Here is a 17,051-nt window from a genome sequence, read left to right on the forward strand (position 1 = left end):
GTGGAAGGGACTGTTTGATTATTCAGAAGAGGGAAAGACTGAGCAGAAGGATTGTTTCACAGTCTAAGTGACCAAGACTGTCAGATTAAAGGGGCTGATTCTTTCCTCCTCATACAATCCCCATCGTTCTTGAAAGACCTTCTGGGCGCTAGTCCACTATCATGCTATGGGGACATTTATGAGGTCAGCAGCTGTCAAGGAAATGCAAGGCCAATACTCTGGGGTTATAAATGCAATTCTAAATATCTTGATGAGAATGTAATATCTCAGCAGGTGGCCTGGTGCTTCACAGAGACCCTTTTAAACCTAAAGTCTGTTTCTATTTTCTGGTCATCCGGGGGAAGGGACGGAGTTTGAGGCGGCAAAATGAAAAAGAGTTTGAGAAGGGGGTTGCGGAGGAACTGTTCCCTCCCTACCAGCTCAGGGACTCCCGGGCTGAACCTGTCCATCCATATACTCCTGATGGCATCTGGAGGTCAACTGGGGAAGTAAGGTAATGAAAGAGATCCAACCCGTGTCGTACAGGTGGGTAAGAAAGAGTGAGGTGGTCAGTGAGTAGCAGATTGGGAGACACAACCCTGGTAATAAGGAGCTGAAGGTTTCTGCCAGGGCAGTTGTGATCTAGGCATTGGGGATAAGATAACGAAGGAGAGGGACGTCCCTGCCCTCACCGAGCTAACGCATTGTTCCGCAGATAGCAGTTAATTGAGGACATGGACGCCACAAACGATGGGGTGCACTTTTCTGAACGCTACCAAGCTTTAAACCTTTTGGTGGAGAACATGGGAGATCCGAGCGTAAGACCTCTCACGCTTAATACTTGTACAACATCAAGGGTCAAGATGCAAGGGTCAAGACTGAACACCAGATGTGGCCGTCTAAGCCTATTGACCTCTCCAAGGCTGGGACTCTTGACCTTGCCATATCAAGGGAATGGGGACTCTTGGCCACTCCATGGACACCTCAGGCTCTACCGTAGGGTGTGTCTGGAGCAGCAGTGACTGTTGATGACTTCATGTCTCGGTTCTCAGCTTGGGCTTGTTGCCCTTGGCCCTTGGTCCAGGCTCTGCCCTCATGCGTCCTCTGGCTGGGTTCTGACGATCACATGAGGGAGGCACTTTTCCTCAGAAGCAAAAACAGAGTTGTTGGTTAGTTAGCTGGGTGGGCCGGTGGCCCCCTGGCAAAGATGCTGGCTGTGACTTAAAGCACTGGCAGTGGGCAAGGGAAACCCTCCTTTCCAAAAACTGACGAGGGTCCTTGGGGAGAAAGAACAGAGGTTTGTGGTGGGGAATTTGAAACTCTGGGCAAAGATAGGCCTGGAAGCGAAACACAGGCATGACTTCCAGGAACCAGGTCTGCTGGGAACTGCTGGGGAAAGGCCAGCCAGGAACACCTGGCCAGGAAGCCAAGGACGCAACAGCCTCTGTGCTTCAAGGCTCTGTAGGCTGGAAAAGAAGGTGCGTGGCTACTATAAGGACTATGTGTTCCATACCCCTTTCCCAAAGAGGACAAGTTATCTCACTGCACTACACGGGCTTCTAAGGATAATAGATCAAAAGAGTAGAATTTGGGATTACTCCGAAGATCTAGAATGTATGACTGTCATGTTGTGGGGGAGGTGACATTTCTTCCCCACCCCATGTGGAGGGATATCTATTATGTGGTTTAGCCTCCTTTCTTTCTTTCCTTTTCTTTTCTTTTCTTTTCTTTTCTTTTCTTTTCTTCTTTCTTTCTTCTTTCTTTCTTTCTTTCTTTCTTCTTTCTTTCTTTCCTCTTTCTTTCTTTCTTTCTCCTTTCTTTCTTTCTCCTTTCTTTCTTTCTTTTCTTTCTTTCTTTCTTTCTTCTTTCTTTCTTTCCTCTTTCTTTCTTTCTTTCTTTCTTTCTTCTTTCTTTCCTTCTTTCTTCTTTCTTTCTTTCTTCTTTCTTTCTTTCTTTCTTTCTTTCTTTCTTTCTTCTTTACCAATCACTTGAAAACATGGCAGGTATGAATGGCATTATTTTTTCCTATTTGTAGCTACACTTCACAATGTTCACATACACCTTAAAGGAAGGATGAAAAATCTGTCCACCCTGGTGTGTATTTGTAAGTTAGCACCTAAATGTTTTCATCACAAGTTTGAGCAAGCCTAGTTCTTGGCCATAGATAAGACAAATGCACAATATTCTATAAGGTGAAGTAAGATGATGATTGATTATGATTAGAATACATGTTATGTGGCTTAATAAGTTTTAACTATTTTATTAAAGAAAGCCCACCAACTGTAACAGGAATCTCATAAAAATTTTCTCTGCACATTTTATGTAATGTAGCTTGAAGAATTTGCTCGTTCCACAAAGTGTTCTGCTTACATCTAAGAACAAGTGACGATGACCTGAACTGCTTTGGCTGTTCTGTATTCAGAATATCACAATATAAGTCAGAATATGCCATTTCTAATATCACGCTTCACCATTAACCGAAATATCAGACAGGGAAAGACAGGAAGCCCTATGGCTCAATGGTGTTCGTTTAATCATTGAAATATTCCTTTTCTATGATGCCATAGCTGTATTTCAGCTGAGGGCAATGAGCCACAGTAATATTTGAAGTGGGTGAGGGACACTAATTTTTACAGGGGGAAAGACTCTTCAAATGAAGATTCGCTCTCAGATAAATCTTAGGAAAGCGTACCATGTTAGCATACGTACTTTGGAACCGCTCAGAGAGCTGGATGGGGAAGCTGACTGGAGAGTGTTCTGGAGGAAATCTACATCTAAGGAAGTGAGGAAGACACCAGTGAGCAGAGGGAGAGGCTGATACTCAATGGCTATCATTGAACTGACACGTGTTGTCCCCTTTATCCACTGCCCGGTCTAGATTCCCTCCTCCTCGGCTACAGCTCTGCTGGTGTAGACAGATCGCCTGATAGAATGACCCAGATTCTCATCTCTGACGAATCTGAGTCCCTGTGTACCATACCCATTTAGGTCATGGTTTCTGTTCTTTTATCATTGGAACTGAGAGGACGAGCACTGAGAGATGCCCTACTTTGTTACCCAAGTGCCAAGCCTTTTTTTTCTATGCCCGCTGTGTAGCAGCAGCCTATCATTTCTTAAAGATCAGGACTTACCCTTGGCAGTATGACACCCCCTTTCTTTGCCTGCTGGTCCCTCGGCATAAGGAGCCTGACGTTACTTGATGGCAGCCGTAGCTTAAGTTTCAGCGAGGTTCTTCATATCCCCTGTGAAGCATTTCCCAACTCTGGGAACTAGGACCTCTAGACCCAGAAATCTTCAAACCATACGGACTTCAAAGTGCAAACTCTTTAAATGGCTCATCGGCAGTGATGGTGGGAACAGGGCCATTTGACTCCCAACCTCTGGTTCCCAGACTCAGATGTTGGACCTGTTTCAGACAGAGCACCATAGGACGGTCATTAGTTGGTATACCACATCCTGCATGATGGCACCCTATCCCTGCCACGTGTCATCTGTACATCAGCGGCTCAACTTTAGGAGACCATTCCACTGTCTTCCAGGCCAGTAGCTTCTGGGTGGGCGCGATGTAGGATAGATAGCATGGCTTTTGTTTGCGATTCCTGATTTGTGGATCAAACATTCTAGAAGTACCCAGATAGTGGGTTTGGCTGGGATCCTGTGGACAAGAAAGGTGAGCCCATACTTGCAACATATATGTATGTCTAAAAAATAAATGATTGCTCATGTGCAAATATCTCCTGGAAATTTTCCCCTCTGGTTGGTTTCACCATATGTGCATGTTGCTTAAGTTCAGGCCCCTGGCTGCCTGTGGTTTTCCCAAGAGTGAGCCAGAGAAGGTTCTGGAATAGTCAATGAGGTTAATGTCTTAGATTAGCCTGCTTTCAAATGGGAGCATTTTTACTCCCAGGGCACAGAGCCCTCAACTGAGGCAATGCGAAACCACAGGGCACATTTTTTTTGAAGTTCTGGGCAATCTCTAATTCTATATTTAATATGAAATAGACATCAGTATATTATGGAGTGGGACACAAAACTCCCATCAATTATTAAGATAAATACAAGACTTCAAAGACATTCCATGATCATTATGGGGCTACTCCAAGCTATGCCTCCAGTCCCGGGGTGTCCTTTATAGCTGGAGGTACTCAGTAGAAAATTCTGAGAAGTGCTGCCCTGTATACACCAAGGGCGTTGCAAAACTTGACCTACTGCCTGTGGTCCCTGGCTTACCCAAGTCACAGGTAGCTGGACTTATGGTGAGGCAGACATTTGGGGCACCATGGAGAGTCAGTTCAAAGTGGGGTGCAGAGTCACAGATTCTAGAACTCCTGGAGCCACCTGGGGCCCCCTGGGGGGACTTGGTCTCCAGAACCATCTGTGTCATGTAGGAGACCACTCCAGGCAAACCCCTGGTATGGACTTGCCCCTGAGGCTGAGCTGGGTGGTGGACCTAACCTCCTGTCTGCCCGGCACCTGCCTGTGGCCCCCCACACAGTGTGAGCACATGACCTGGGACTTCACTTTGGGCACTCGTTACGCTAGCTGGGTCCTGAGCTCAAGCACATCCTATGCTACACACATCATCTGAATACAGTCGCAATTAGACACCTAAACCACAGCCTTAGGACAAGAGCCTGCATGAGATTTACATACGTAAAGATCTCCAAGTATGGGAAAGTGTTCCCTGACTGACTGAGTGTTCCCTGCCAGGGCTGTTTGAAAGCCAGGGCTCATGGAAGGCTGACATTGACTCATGGATCCTGCAGTGCAAACCCAAAGTTTGGCAGAGAGAAGGGAGGAGGAGACTGAGCTCAGAGATTTCAGTCGTCCACTCTCTTTGAACAAGGAACCCCCACTTTCACACCAACCTGTCTGCCAGTGAAAACGAGAAGGCAGCAAAGAATCGGGATTGGGCTGGTATTTCCTTGAGCTCTCTTTCTGGACTTCTGGCGTCACTGCTTCCTGACTGTGTGATCTTGTGCAATCTTCCCATGTTCCCATCACCCACCCCGAGACTCCATTGCTACATTTGTGAAGCGGGGAACCATGAACACAAACAGCATACACCCTATATACAAGGTATATAAGAGCTGTCATCAGAATTAATAAAACGGGTGTATGTAAATCCTTATCAGGAAGTGCAACACCTTGGAAGTGATTAATAAATCTGAGATTTCACGTTTTACTTAGTCACATCACAGCTTCCGGCTGCTGGGATCAGAAGGTTGGCGAAAGCAAAGAAACGAGTGAGAACAAGTCCCCGACACAGGTGAGTGCCTGTGCCCACTAGCCTCTGGGGCTGCGTGGGTGCCTGGGGAGGCTGTTGGATGGGGTAGGGCCCCAAAGAAGCTTGGGTGGAAGAAAGATGAATGGTAGTTCCTGCCCTCAAGATCTCAGGTCGTGGGAGGAAAGAAGCACGTTTTAAACAAGGAGCGACCGTGGCTTTGGGCATAGTGTAAGCCAGAGGCCTGTGGAAGGCACTAAGAGAGGCTGGGAGAGGAATTCGCCGCACAACCTAGGAGGCAGAAGATGACTTTGAGCGCCCGGTGAGCGAAAGCTCGGGACTGGAGAGCAGGAGGGAGGAGGGGCAGGGATGTGAGGAAAGGAAGAGAGTCACAAGAGGCCCTGAAGGGTGAGGCTGGTATGTGAAGGGGGGCGGAGCTCTCAGCGGGCAGCCGGCTCCTTCTTGGGAGGGAGGGGCGGGAAGGGGGTGGCTGGCACAGGCAGGTGACAGAGGTGCAGGCAGCCTGGTGAGCTGACTGCTTAGGCTTTGAGCACGTGGCAGGGTGAGGACACAGCTAGAACAAAGGGCCCGATTGATTCCAGGCCCAGGGACTCAATAACATAACATAGATTATCCTAGGACCAAGGTCCTGCTGGGAGGCCCCCAGTGGCTTCATGAACCCCTGTACCCTACTTTGAACTAATCTCCATAGACCCCACGTTGCCTCCATCCAAATACTCTGTCTCGTAAATCAAGCTCTCCGGGACTTGACTAAAGCATGAAAGCTTGAGGGTGACCTTGTGATTGATAATGGTAATCCCCGGACCCAGGGAAGCAGAGTGCAAGTCACGAGCTTGGTGTAGGAGTTGAGGTGTGACGGCGATCCTGCTTGAGATGTCAGGACAGTCCAACTCCAGGAATGACACCTCACGAGCATATTGAAGTCTGGGCATGACGTTAGAGCAGATCCGCGAGCTGGAAGGCTGAACAAATAGGGCACCGACCAAGAGGGCCTTACAGCCTCACTGCCCAAAGGTAGCCTGTGCCCCAGCAGCACATCCGTGGCTGGGGACTTTCAGAAACGCAGAGCTTTGGGCCGGGTTGCTGTGTCGCAGCTCTGAGAGTCTCCTCATGGTTGAAAGACACTTCCTCTGGCTTAGAGCATCGTGTCCTCAAGGGCTCTTATAGGAGCCAGGGGGCAGGGGTTGGGGTATAGCATCCTTCGGCTGCCATGGCAAAGTTCCGCAGACTGGGGGACGGGGCGGGGGGCGCTTAAGCAACAGAAACTTACTGTCTCACAACTCAGGGGCTGGAGGTCTGAGATCAAGAGGTCAGCAGGCAGGTTGGTTTCTGCTGAGTCTTCTCTCCTTGGCTCATCATGTTCCCTTCTCTACGTCTCATATCATCTTCTCTTTGTGTGTGTCTGCGTCCTAATCTCCTCTTGGAAGGACAGCGGTCATATTAGCCTAGGGCCACCCCAATGTCCTCATTTTAACTCGATTACCACTTTAAAGACTATACCTCCAAATGCTGTCACCTTCCATGGTAGGAGGGGGGTGGGGTGGGTGGGTAGGACTACAGCATAAGAATTTGGGGGGTGGGCACAATTCAGCCCCAGACAGGTGAGCAGGGAAGGGAAAGAGTTCTCTTTGCTTCCCTCTTTTCTTCTATCAGGGAGGAAAAGTCTCTCCCGGATTCCCTCGGCAGATTCCCTCGTGATACGTCTGCATCGAATGGTCACCCTAACCGCAAGGGACTTCGAAAAAGAGCCCAACTGCCTTCTTTGACCTCTATAGCGGGAGGGCTCACAGGAGGAGGGGGTCGGTAAAGGGTCTAAGAAAGGGATTCAAGCAGGTCCTGCCCTGACTCAGTTTGCGGCCTTGAGGATACCACTCAAGCTCTGTTTCTTTAACTGGGCAACGAAGGGGCCGGATTGGATGAGATTTAAGATCCCTTTCAATGCCGAGGAATTTATTCTAGAAATCCAAGCCCCGTTGGCATGCCCAACATGCATGTGCAGAAGGGTGACTAATTCGGGGCAATCTTTGGCTTGGGACTTTGCAACACCTGGGAGCTGGTTGATCTGCTTGGACGATTTCTCTTCCCCAGGGCAGTATAATCAGAAGTGCGTCCAGAGCAGTTGGGCTTGTAGGCATGCATTTCAGGGGCCAGTGATTAAAGTACCAGGTTGCACATCTGAAGCAGGGTCTGGCTGCTAACGGTCAGTGGGGCTGTATTATTAACCCAGCTGCCTTGGGGAAGGTTGTGTGGGACTGGAAAAGTCAAATCGTGGGTGAGCCGAGGAAGAGACTGTGTTTAAATGGAGCTTTATGGCTTTTGGGGGAGGGTAGCATGTGGTGTATTTGCTTATGTTCTTTCTTTCTCTTTCTTTCTTTCTTTCTTTCTTTCTTTCTTTCTTTCTTTCTTTCTCGTCCCCTCTCCCAGTCCATTCCTAAGGTGGACGATTACATCTGCCCTGGAAGCAATGGTTTATGGGGTCAGGCTCCGGGATTAACAAACAGATCTGAACGCCAGCTCAGCTGCTTACCAGCTGGCTAACACTGGACGCTTTGCTAAGTTTCGGATCCACCATCTGTAAAATGGTGATATTTTGTAGGAGTGTTTTGATGATGAAGCTACTTGAGGTGTGTGTGGCATAAGGCATAAAATTAAGGCTTAATGTCTTGTGCTGCCTTAAATCTGTTCAGGGGCGCCTGGGTGGCTCAACTGGTTAAAGTGTCCAACTTTGGCTCAGGTCGTGATCTCACGGCTTGTGGATTCAAGCCTCGCATCGGGCTTGATCTCATGGCTCGTGGGTTCGAGCCCCGCGTCGGGCTCTGTGCTGACAGCTCGGAGCCTGGAGCCTGCTTCGGATTCTGTGTCTCCTTCTCTCTCTGCCCCTCCCCTGCTCACGGTCTGTCTCTGTCTTTCTCTCAAAAATAAAATAAACATTTAAAAAATCAGTTCACATCAGGAGAGCCCCAAATGGCCCAATGCCTCATCATTCCCCCATTCTGTTCCTGCCGATAGGGTCCTCCTAAGCAGGTAATATTTCTTATCAAGTGGACCAGACGCAGTTCTTACTTATCCGCGAGTAGTAGGTTTCATTCAGTCGTCCGCCAGCCCACAGAATTATTCAAGGAAGCCAATCACATCCTGGAGCCTTATCCACTGATGAAGGTGGGGTATGAAAGTCCCCGCTATTGTCAATTTCTTCCTTTAGGTCTGTTAATAGTTGCTTCCATGTAAGCCTCATGGTAACCACAAAGCCAAAATCTATAGTAAATATACAGAACGTAGAGAGAAAGGAATATAAGAATCCCATTAAAGAAAGTCATCAAACCACAAAGGAAGAGAGCAAGAAAAAAAGGAACAGGGAGAAACTATTAAACGCACACCCACCCACCCACACACACGAACACTCTTCTCTCTTGTCTTCTTAGTCTCTATTTCATTTTCTTCTGCTCTTATCGTCATTATTTACTTCCTTGTACTAACTTTGGGCTTCATTTATTCTTCTTTTTCTAGTTCCTTGAGGTGTAAAATTAGGTTGCTTATTTGAGACTTTTCTTGTTTCTATGAGCTTCCCTCTCAGAACTGCTTTTGCTGCATCTAACACATTCTAGTATGTTATGTTTCCATTTTCACTTGCGTCGAGGTATTTTTCGATTTCCTTTTTGAATTCTTCTTTGACCCTTTGTTGTTGGGTAGCATGGGGTTTCATCTCTACCTATTTGTGATTTTTCAAGTTTTCTTTGTGTAATAAATTTCTGGTTTCATATCGTTGTTGGCAGAAAAGATGTTTGATGTGATTTCAATCCTCTTAAATTTATTAAGACTTATCTTGTGGCCCAACATCTGATCTATCCTGGAGTATGTCCTGTGTGCACTTGAGAAGGATATGTATTCTGTTGCTTTGGGGTGGAATGTTCTGTATATATCTGTTAAGTCCATCTGGTCTAGTGTGCATTTAAGACCATGTTTCCTTATTGCTTTTTTGTTTGGATAATGTCTACATTGATGTAAGTGGGGTATTAAAGTCCCCGATTATTATTGTATTGCTGTCAGTTTCCTTCTTTAGGTCTGTTATAATATTCGTTTTATATATTTAAGTGATCCTATGTTGAGTGCATAAATATTTATGTTACACACCGGTGTTCGATTGACCCCTTTATCACTGTGTAACACCTAACCTTTGTCTCTTATTACAAGCTTTATTTTAAAATCTATGTAGTCTATTCAGCCTTCTTTTGGTTTCCATTTGCATGGAAAATCTTTTCCCATTCTTTCACTTTCAGACTGTGTGTCCTTTGGAGGAACATTAAGGACATTACGTTAACTGAAATAAGTTAGAGAGGGAAACACAAATACTTTACGATATCTCTCAGATGTAGAACTTTTCAAAACAAACCAAATCAAAACAAAGAACAAACTCATAGATATAGAGAACAGACTGGTGGTTTCCAGAGGCAGAAACAGAGTATAGAGTGTGAGAAACAGGTGAAGAAATTCAAAAAGTATAAAACAAAACAAAACTCAGTTGATTGAAAACAGACATAGACATTTTAAATCATATTCAAAATACTGGCTTTACACACATACACATTTACATAAGGAAAAAAGGAAAAGAAATTATAAGCAAGCAAACAAACAAATAAAACAAAATCTTCCCTCAACAATCTGTCCAATTCTCACCTGTTCAGCTTTCTCTGGTTTTCTTTATAGCCTTAACTTCTTGAAAGTATCTACGCTCATTGGTTTCATTTCCTAATCTTAACTTTCTATTCAACCCACCCCACCCATTATTTACTTTATCAAAACCATTCTCTGGGGATCATCAGTGAGTTCCAAGAGAGTGAAGTCAATGGAAACTGTTTGACCCTCATTTTCTTGGCTTTTCAGTGGCATTTGAGACGGTTGACAGTGACCTTGGCTTCTGTGACATCACACTCTGTTTTTTTCTCCTCTTGATATTCAAACAAACAAACAAACAGTGTCTTTTTCAAGCTAAAATAAAACTGTAACTCTAATTGGGATGTCTCACTTCATCAGTTTGGTGTCTCACACTCTAGCCACGAGGGCTACCTGTGCCCAGATGAGAGAGAAATTCATTTTTCCCTGGCTCTTTATCTGTCTGTTTCTAGAAGGAGGGCACCAAACTCCACTCTTGTCCCTTGAGGCTGAAGGACTTCACAACCTCACTAATGGCAGCTCAGAAGGAGTGCTGAAATGGTCCCAGAGCCTGACGTTAGTGCCTAATCTGGCGGGGGGTGGGGGGGATCTAAAGAGATAGCCCCTTCTTGTGGCTGCCAGTAGCTCCCAGGGCCTGGCAGACTAATGGAGCATAGCCAGCTTGACCACACTCACCAGCTGTCTCCAGTGGCTGCTTTCTATGGCTGCCGAAGCAGAGTATGGTATCTGGCTGCTGAAACACCATCAGCCTGAGAAGGTGTGGCTTGACTGTGCCTTCATCTCTGGCCTTTGCCCCAACTTTGGGTGCAGATCCCACAGTGGGCTCAGCCAAGGACGGGCCGCAACAGAAGTGGATTAAATCCCAATGCGATCCCTATGTAGGCACCCACCACCCTTTCCCCAGCGTGCAAGCCTGCAACCAGTTTGCCCAGGATGATGAAGTGTCTGACACCAGCAACCTAACAGACGTAGAACATTCTCTTCCAGGATGAGTGCTGTGCCATTCAATGAACAAAAGAATATTCAACAAAGTGCTCATTACGTAAAGCATACTTCCATAGACCCTGTGGATATAGGAGGAAAGGTGGAAGACGGAGCTAGTATTTCCAGTGTTGGTGCTATTTCCTGCCATTTGGCTTAAGCCAAGGCCAGCTTCACCTGCCCGCCATGTTTTGTGCAGAAGGAAGCCTTTCCTCCTATTCTATCTATCCTATTCTCTTCCTCCCACGCGGACTCCCGGAGTTTGGACCAGCAAGCGGCAGGCTGTACCCCCACCAGGCAAACCGGGAAGGTTGGCGGAGGTAGTTATGTCAGAGGGATGCTGCCCCTCTACCTGCCTACACGGCCAGGGCCCCTGCTTCGTGAGAATCATGCCAAAGGCAGCTTGTAATTCACAGGAGCCAATGACCAGCAAGGCCTCTATGCTCACCTTGGCGTCTCAGTAGGCAGCTTCAGGTGAGGGCCCGGTCTACTTAGTTTGACTAGAATGGCTTCAGCTCCCTTGCTTTGCTCACGAGACCAGGAAGTACAGCAAGGAAGAAGTCGTCACACCGTTACGCGCCATGAGCCTGATCTGTGATGGCTCATTGAAGCCCTTCCCCTGCAACCTTATGTAAAACCCATGGCTCCATCCCCGTTGGCTTTGTTCGCAAGTGACGGGGTGTGTGTGGTCTAAAATACGTTCGCCAGTTCTTCGACACTCTCCTGAAAATGCCACGCTTATTCCCCTCCTCTTGAGTGTGGCCTGGACTTAATGACTCACTGCTTGTGAGCGGGGAAACGAAGCACAAGTGACAGAGGGCCACGTCAGAGGCAGAGCAAGTGAAGGCATCGTGGTTTCTTGCTTGCTTTCCCTCTTGGATCACTCTCCCTGGAAGACGCCAGCCTTCGCACCATGCGGGTCACTCTGCAGAGGCCCGCGTGGTGAGCGAGTGAGAATTGCAGCCAATAACCGGTGAAAACTGGAGTGCTCCCATCAACGGCATCTTCTCCAGGCCCAAATGAGCCTTCGCGTGATTGCCGTTTCTGTCACTACCTTGCCCCCAACCGCATGAGACCCTTGGAGTCAGAACCACGGAACTAAGCCACTCCCGCATTCCTGACCGTCAAACACGTTGAGGTCATAAACTCTTGTTGCTATAAACCTCCCCCTCTCAAGGTGATTTGCTATGCGCCAAGAGATAACTAATAGAAGGCACCAGTGCATTTTCGAAAACTTCTGAGACTCTGGCGTGACATCACCAGTTTTATTAACGTCAGGGCATCGTAATGACGCATCTTAAGTCAGAAACTCAAAAGTTGCAGTTTGTGTCAGGGTAGTTATCACCAGCCACCATAACAAACAAGCTTCTCCCACCCACAAATCCCAGTGACTTCTCAGAATCAAGGCTTAGTCCTCCTTTGCAAGAAGTCCAGTGTGCCTAAGCCATCTGCGGTCCTAGATCCCTGAGCAAAGAGAAGGAAGGGACAGACGAATTAACGACCTTGGTCAGAAAAGGAGATACATCATTCATAATGGTACTCTATTGGCCAGAACCAGTCACGTGTCCTCAACTCCGCTATAAAGGAGACTGAGAAATGTTGGGGAGTCCAAGGACGTTGACGATTGCTATTGTCACCGCCACGCGGCCCTGTTGGGGTCTTCTAATTTCAAAGCCGGAACAAATACAGTTTTAAAGAGGTATGTGATCTGTTTTTGGTCTTCAGACCGCAGCTTGGATATCGAAATGGGGACGTGGTAACCAGAAGAAACCTTATTCCCTGATTCTCTGGATTTTGTCAGTGACTTTTATTGTTTCCTGTATAAAGTCCCCACCACAAATTGGTATTCCCCCAGGCACCTGAGACAAACTTTATCAGGTACCCAAGGAATCTGCTATTTCCTTCCTTTCTTTTGCCGGGCCCCGTGCCACTATAAACAGAGGTGGGTCCATTAGGGTTTGGTGAGTACTGTGCTTCCAACAGAAGGCAGACAGACTGTTCCATAAGAAGGGAGACAATTGCCTCTCTCCCCTTTGTGTCTTACTCGGTCTCCTGGAACCTCAAGCTGAGCTCCGGGCGAAAAGAGCTCCCTAGGACTCGCCTGCCAGTCTTTGGTTGGTGCCACATCTCTGAAAAAAAGTTGGCGCTGCATTCCTCCTTCTCTACGCCTACCTCCTGAGACACATTTCTCTCACCATCTCTGGTCACCCATCCGCCCCAAAGCAGCCCATAAGCAGCCCCTTTATCCCATGTCGTATAAAACTAAGAGCTTCCTGGAGAATGGTGGAGATCCATGCGGATGGGTGACGTTAGGATGCCATAGTTCTACTCCGGTCTATTATGGCTGCGAGGGATATGCAGCCTGACAGCTGAAATCCAACACCACACTTTCCGGCCTCCCCAGAGCTTATCCTTATTGAATGAACTTACCCACCTTCCCCTGCACTTTCCAAGGCAGTTTGGATACACCCCTTTAGCACGTTATGACCGTGTACCGAGTAGGCGTGTGATTCTGGGTCCTAGAACGGCCCGAAAGTGTGAACTTCAACCCGAACCCACATTTCCTGGCATGGCGTTTTCCCCAACTTCTCCACTGTTTCCTTTTCCTACGGAAGGTGTTTGAACATAAAAGCTACAACGTATTTCTCAGGCTTCCAAGAAATCTTATTGAACGTCTTGATGAGTGCGGTGTGAAGAAGTTGAAACATACAGATCAGATCCTCTTTAAAATACGAGAAGGCTCACTCAGATGAGGAGAAACAGGCTGTGCAGAACCACGGGTTTGGTTTTTCTGAACCCAAAGCACTTGAGCAAAATAGTTTGAGACATTCAGTAATTCCAAACTGTGGCTGGGCTCACCCATCCCTAATTTCAAGGGAAATTAAATCCGTGTGTTTCTCATTCATTTACACTCAGCTCACCAAAATAACTCTTCTGCAAGAGCGACGAGACTACCAGGAAGCTGCCCAGGCTGTTTTTAAGCCGCGTCCTCAGCTGGGAGGTGGGCCTGGCCAACGTCCCCTTGGATCAGCTTCTCTGGCGGCTGATGTTCCGCTCTGTGGAACCCACAAAATCCTGACACACTCGAAACTCTCTGAGGCAGACTTCTAGATCCCTGAGGGCTTGGAGAGGTCAGTAGTCCGGGTCCCTTCCTCAGGGAAGATCTACGGTTTGGAGTAACTTGTTGATCCGTTCTTATCATCAACAGCCTCACCCTTCAGGAAACTCCTCCTTCCGGCTGCCCTGAAAGGCTCCCGTGCTGACCTAGACACGGTCAATGCATCACACAGATGTCCTTGGACGCCGTGCTCGGCTCCCAACTTCCGCAAGCTTTGCTGCTAGATGAGCTAGAGGCTCACCCCGGAACCTGGAACCCTCTTACCCTCAGTCCAGGAGAGAAAACCACGTATTGTATGGAATAGTTACGTTACTTAAGACAGGTTTCTTTGGTGATGGATCTGGGTGGACACAGAATAACACAACAGAGAGGCATATGAAAGTAAACGGGATTGATTATACTTGCAGGTCCTGGAGGAGGGAGGCCTGGCGTGGCTCAGCACGCAGCAGCCCCATGGGTGGAACACCCAGGGGGTGGGCTCCACCAGGTGGGCAAGGAGCCAAGAGGGGGTGACACCACAGGCAAGTGCCTTTAGTGAAGTCGGGCGGAGTAAACCAGCAAAAAGCATTTTACTGGTGCCTTTGAATGTCACTAGGTCATGGTCCAAGAGGGCAAGGAGGGGAACTTGTGGCAGGGGCCAGCCTTATCACCCCGCTGCACCTGGTTGTTGGGGTGGGGTGCTTGCAGCCTACTTGTGGGGATATTGAGACAACAGGAAAAGAGGAGGTTTTCAACATTTACAATCATGAGACTTCTCGGAGGATGGGTAATGAGCCCAGGGTGTCAGCTCCCGCCCTAGAAACTGACTGGATGTAACTGAGGGGTCACTAGGAAGAAATTCCAGAGGTTTCCCTGCCTTCTATCTCACTTAGGAGCTCCATTACAGCAGGGAGATCTGATCAACACTCCATTCCCTTGATAGCAGGGATCAAAAGGGTAGCCCAAGTCCCCAGAGGCTCATATCATGGCCCTCCCACAGGCTGGGCTCTGTTACGAGGAGACACTAGGGAAAAGGGTGGCACAAATTCTGCTCTGACACAACACCAAAACCAGGAGAACGGAATGAGGGTAAGGAATGCGGTTGGCATCCTCAGCAAACTGCTCAACAAGCAGATTGCCAATGGATGCCTTAACTCCGGGAGAATGTGGCAAGATTGCCGCCATCTTGTGGATAAAGCCCGACACACGGCAAGTGCTCAATAAATATTTGATGTTGAAACAATAACGCTCTCCGTAAAGAAGGACAAAGTGGGAAGGTTCTTCACACAGGTCAGCAGCTCTGACTTTCTTTCAGGCCAGAACCTGTCACACTTGGGAGATGATCATTCTTCTGAGACGACGCAGAGCACAATGTCACGGGGGCGATGACTAGGGCTGGGTCTGCCTCTTCTGGGCATCAGCTAATGATCTCGGGCAAGTCCTTTAGACTCTCTGTGCTTTGGTTTTGATGTTTCCTGTTATAGGATAATAATAGTACCTGCCTTGGCATTGAGGATTAAATGGGTAAATTCCTGTACAGCTGTGAGAACACTATCCAACACTTAGGATGTGCTTCGTAAATGCCAGATGGGATTGTTATTGCCATTAGAGCCTCACAGGTTGATAAGACTGTATAGGAGAAGTTGTGGGACATACCACAGCTCTCTAAGAATGGGAGAGGTGATGTTAATCACACACGCCAGGAGGCTATAAAATTCTCCTCTGCTACATCTTCTCTAGATTAAGTCCTGTGGTCCCAGGCTCCCTAAGTGTGGAACTTGGACTGGCAGCTTGGGCATCTGCCGGGAGCTTGTGACAAACGCAGAATCTTGGGACCCATCCCAAGCCTAGAGAACCAGAACTTTCATTTTAACTAGCTCCCTAGTGGTTAGCATAAACACCAATTCTTTAATCTGATTTATTGTGGTAAAATTACGATACGATAACTGCATTCATTTAAATTGTGCTGGGTGTGTGTGTGTGTGTGCGTGCACGCGCGCGTTTAGCTTGTTGAAGTATAAATGACGTACAAAAACAGAACCTATTACATGCGTACATCTTTGTGAGTTTGGACATGTGCACATACCCATGATTCCATCACCACAACCAAAGTTCTAAACTTATGCATTATTTCAAAAAGTTTCCCGATGTTCTATTTCATGGAGTTTTCTTTCTTTGTAAGATCACTTAACATGAGATCTAAACTCTTAACATATTGTAGATGTTAAATGTTATGATGGTGTACTGTTAGTTACATATACTAGGTCATACGGCGGATCTCTAGGACTTAGTTTTGAGGTAGATAGACTATGGACCGTCACCAAAACAAAAATTCTGAACATGTCCATCACCCCCAAGAATTTCTTCATGCCCTTTCTGTTTCTCCATCCTTGACCAGGCTGGTTAGCATCGGATTAGTTTTCTGTTAATATAGATTATTTGGAATGTTTTAGAATTTGATAGGGAATAAATCAGTATGTATTCTCTTTATGTGGTTTCGTTTGCTCATTATAACATGACTTTGAGATCCAACGATATTGTCTTCATCAGTAGATCATTGATTTCTCTTGTATGCCATTATATAGGTAGATCACATTTTGTTACCCACTCACCCATTGATGAACATTTAGGCTGTTCACGGATTTTCTGGCTATTACAAATAAAGCTGCTATTAGCAATGATGTGTGTGTCTTTGAGTGGATATACATTTTCATTTTATTTGGGTAATGACTAAAAATGCAATGACTGGGTCTCTGCTTGCTGGTACATTAGGCATTTCACATTATCCCACAGTTCCCTGGGCTATGTTAACTTTTTTCTCTCTGTTCTTTAGTTTAGATAATTCTACTGATTTATATTCAAGTTGACCCATCCTTTCCCTTTCACTTCCATTCTGCTATTGAACCCATTAGCAAATTTGTTATTTCAGATATTTTATTTTTTCAGTTCCAAAATTTCAGATTGGCTTGTATACAATTATGTATTCTATATCACTAGTGAGATTTCTTTATTTTTTCATTCATCATCATTGTATTTTCTCTACCTCATCGAGCAGTTTTAACGACTGTCATCTCAGGG

The 17,051-nt window shown here is 46.8% G+C and overlaps 1 long non-coding RNA gene across 3 annotated transcripts; it reads left to right on the plus strand.

Moving 5' to 3' along the window:
- The first annotated feature begins 230 nt into the window (after positions 1-230).
- Positions 231-15,706, plus strand: LOC122230397. 3 transcript variants are annotated; one of them, XR_006207406.1, is made up of 4 exons: positions 231-525; positions 5,170-5,248; positions 13,793-14,007; positions 14,085-15,706. It is a non-coding gene; the product is annotated as an uncharacterized LOC122230397 (long non-coding RNA). The 3 variants fall into 3 exon arrangements; XR_006207405.1 differs by lacking the exons at positions 13,793-14,007; positions 14,085-15,706 and adding an exon at positions 10,883-12,569; XR_006207407.1 differs by lacking the exons at positions 231-525; positions 13,793-14,007; positions 14,085-15,706 and adding exons at positions 1,940-2,073; positions 10,883-12,569.
- Positions 15,707-17,051: the final 1,345 nt, after the last annotated feature.

This window comes from Panthera leo, chromosome C2 (assembly GCF_018350215.1).
Source record: "Panthera leo isolate Ple1 chromosome C2, P.leo_Ple1_pat1.1, whole genome shotgun sequence".
In the NCBI taxonomy this organism is placed as follows: Eukaryota; Metazoa; Chordata; class Mammalia; order Carnivora; family Felidae; genus Panthera; species Panthera leo.